Consider the following 3,637-nt stretch of genomic DNA (forward strand, 5'->3'; position numbering starts at 1 on the left):
GACACCACTGGCTACCACCTACCCATCTGTTTCCTAGACTTTAGTAGGGCTTTTAATCATATATATATCTATATATGTATCAACCTCAATACTCTACTCATGAATCTGATTGACTTGGGCGTCCGTCGATCTACCTTTCCATGGATTCCTAGTTCCTTGTCTGACCGTAAACAACGAGTGAAACTAGCGGAATCTGTCTCTCAGTGGGCTAAAGTCAATGCTGGAGTTCCTCAGGGGACATAGCTAGGACTTAGGACCTAGGACTTAGGACCTAGTTATGGTCAATGATCTTATTCCGCCTACGTGCAACCATTGGGAGTACGTGGACGATGTCACCATTTTTAAGATCATTCCAAGATGCAATGATTCCTCAATACAGTCCGACCTCGACTACACCGCCTCGTGTTCGGATGCCAACTACATGCGTTTGAATCCCAGAAAATGTCAGGAACCACCCATTTTATCCCCATTTTATCCCCGCTGACCATTGGTGGCACTCCCTTAGCAGTCGTCAACAGTCACAATGTTCTGCGGGTCCATATAAACAGCAAGTTAAAATGGTCAGATCACGTGGAGGAAATCACGAAAAAAGCAGCAAAAAGACTTAACATACTGCGTGTCTTACGGCGGAGTGGTCTCTCATCAGATAAATTGGTGTCTATTCATGTAACTTTGATCCGCTCAATCCTGGAGTAACCTGAGCGACAAGCTTGAGCGGATACAAAAGAGGGCTCTAAGAATCATCTATCCTCATCTTAGCTACAGAGAAGTTCTGAAAGAAACTAATTGTCCCCGTCTAGAAGATAATCGGCAACGCCTATGCAGCAAAGTATTAATTTTAAAACGATTCAAAGTGGGGACAGTAAGCTGGCCTCCCTCATTCCCTAAAACAGAGCTCGCGGGCATGACCGGCTTTTGCTCGACAATAACAAGCTTTCTGCCTTTAAGTGTAACACAGATCGCTTTAAGCGCAGTTTATTTCCTTCTATTACAAGTTATATAAGGAGGCTTTAGAACGTTGTATCTCATTATTTTTCTTTAGTATATGGCTTGTGTTTGTAGCCGATATAATGCGCGCTCTGAGTTGCAATCCTTCTGGAGAGATGAACACTGAAGATGAGAGGAGCTTAAAAGAGGTCTTTAAAGAAGCCGACGTCAATTTAAAGGAAATACTTGAGCAAGTCCTGAAATCTCATATCTTGAGAATGGACAATTACTCTTCCCCAAACTGTGATCGCGTTGGCAGAAGCATAAGCGAGATTATAACTCGACTATTGGGTGGAGCAAAAAATACCACCGATAGCCAACGCAAGATCGCTTGTTTGGTATACATTGGTGCTGTAAGGGACGATGGAATCCACATGTCTACACAAGCTCTATGGTGTCTAGAGGAAGACAATTTCGCAGCTGCAAGTTTTAGAAATAAATCAGTGTATGGGATGGCAGTTGTGATAGTAGTACCGGCATATAGCAAATGATACTCATCTAGGAAACATAACAACTTTGTGCTTATCTTATCAGTGGAGTTCGACAGACATTAAGCACGGACGAACGTACCAAAACCGAAGCACTGGATCCTGGTACAGGATCTAAAACCGAAAAGAGCAAACACTGCCGATTATTTTTACGTTTCCCGTCGGAAAATTGAAGATACTGGAGAATGGTCGTACTATTTACGCTGGTGAACGCTGAAAAATTCTAAGATATGTTTGATGTTTTGCGAGCGATTGCCGGATTCGATAAAATATTGTGATATATACAACCAAGGGTGTTCTTCCTCTATTTGTATGTTATCTTTTGGCTTCAAATATTGTGGCACGAATGGCTTCATCATACAACGAACCCATCGTTTGGTGTGCTGGGCTTAGCCCAAGTGGAGGGCAGGTCATTCTAGACTGAAAAACGTGTGACTACAAGATGTATTTCTTCACAAATTTCCTAACTCTGTGAATGACAGAGGTGAAGAAAGCACTCAAATAAACAAAGCTGATCAGGCATACACAGCCTCTTTCCCTGGTGTCCTTGCGCGCCTGCGTTTGCGTGTATTGGGCCCACTAATTCAAAGGTACTTTTGAGCGGTTTATGAATTAGCGGAAAAAGCAGATCTTAACGAGTGTTATCGAGAGGCAAAAAGAAAACTGGGGCAACCACGCATTTTTTAAAGCTTTAATTTGAAATGCAAAAGTATGTGTGGCGTTCTTTTGCAAACCGAACTTCTGCTTTCTCCGCATAGCTTTAAACCGCGCAAAAATATCCTTGTATCAGTGAGCACCACCCATACGAAACCAGAGTATTTCGAGATTTGCAAAACGTAGGCGCAATGATAATAGTAGGTACCGTTCTTAATAACAGGAGAGGAAGGTGCTGGAGTCTCCTGTTTGTGACGAGCAATGCGCATCGGCCATGTTGCCGGGTTTGTCTAATAATTTTGCTTTATTAGTTCTTAATCAAGAGCAAACGGTGTGGCGAATAAACGATAATAGGCAGGGCCGGGGTGCAGGTGTTCGGTCGTGCCGTAGAAGCCCTTTGCCACCATCTATTACTGATGTCGTTATTTGTTATCATTATTTAAGCTTGATCTCATTATAGTAAGGTCGCCCTCCTTGCGCTCAAAAAGTATGGATTGTTTGCTATGCACTGAGCTAATGCATCTACTGTAGCATAAATACGCCAGTCCGTTTGGGCTGCTCAGCTCTCCTTGGAAATCTTAATGGCTATTAGCCCACAAGAGGGCATTGCAAATCATTCTTCCCGTGCTGCATTATGATTCCAACCACCAATTTGGTCTCGTGCCCGGGTTTCAGTTGGGATTGAGGTGCATGTGTCACCTCTACTAAGAAGAGATGCTCCTCTTCACCAACAATTGGTTACCTCATTCCACTCGTAACGCAGGTCATGTCATAGTAACTTGGTCTCGTTCCCGGCTCTTTCATTGGGTAAAGAGAGACGCATGTGTTATCTTCACTAAGAAGAGATGCTCCTCTTCACCAACACTTGGTTACCTCATTCCACAAGTCGTAACGCAGGCCATATCATAATAATGTCAGTAGTAACTTGGTCTCTTCCTCGGCTCTTTCAGTGGATAGAGAGGATGCATGTGTTATCTTCACTAAGAAGAGATGCTCCTCTTCACCAACACTTGGTTACCTCATTGCACTCGTAACGCAGGCCATGTAAAAAAAATTCGAGTTATGATATCAGCATTACCTTCTTATCATTCATTCCTAAAACTGCTGGCTTTGACATTTTTGTCGCAATCATAGTACCAGGACCACTTAAAGGCCTTACTCTTACTGTAAATTACAGTATACAATCAAAATTATTATTACTAGTTAATGTCTATTGATACTGTGATTCTGGCCAATTCTTGTAACTCAGCCATTTAGGCTGAAAGTCAGACAGACATTTCAGGTCGTTTTATAACTGAGAAGAAAGGGGTGCCTTTTTAATGATGTTGCCATCTGCGATTGGTTACCATAGGCCCGTATCAAAATACTTCATAATAAATTTTTCGAGGCGTTAATCAACTCAACACACCCACACTGTTTGCATTGGGTGAGGAAGGCAAAGAGTCCTGGTATTAGGGTTAAGCCTCACTGTATATTGTTGCAAAGCTCACATAGAAGAATGCGCTTAC

At 42.6% G+C, this 3,637-nt stretch overlaps 1 protein-coding gene across 6 annotated transcripts in view; it reads right to left on the reverse strand.

Moving 5' to 3' along the window:
* Positions 1 to 2,420: 2,420 nt before the first annotated feature.
* LOC137974334 (uncharacterized) overlaps positions 2,421 to 3,637 on the reverse strand; it is a 141,306-nt gene continuing 140,089 nt past the window's right edge. For all 6 annotated transcript variants that reach the window (XM_068821264.1, XM_068821263.1, XM_068821262.1 and 3 more), the window contains one exon: positions 2,421 to 3,637. This exon is cut by the window's right edge and continues 328 nt beyond it. The gene's annotated coding sequence lies outside the window, so the exon portion shown is untranslated.

The sequence above is a fragment of the Montipora foliosa genome, chromosome 10 (assembly GCF_036669935.1).
Source record: "Montipora foliosa isolate CH-2021 chromosome 10, ASM3666993v2, whole genome shotgun sequence".
Taxonomy (NCBI): domain Eukaryota; kingdom Metazoa; phylum Cnidaria; class Anthozoa; order Scleractinia; family Acroporidae; genus Montipora; species Montipora foliosa.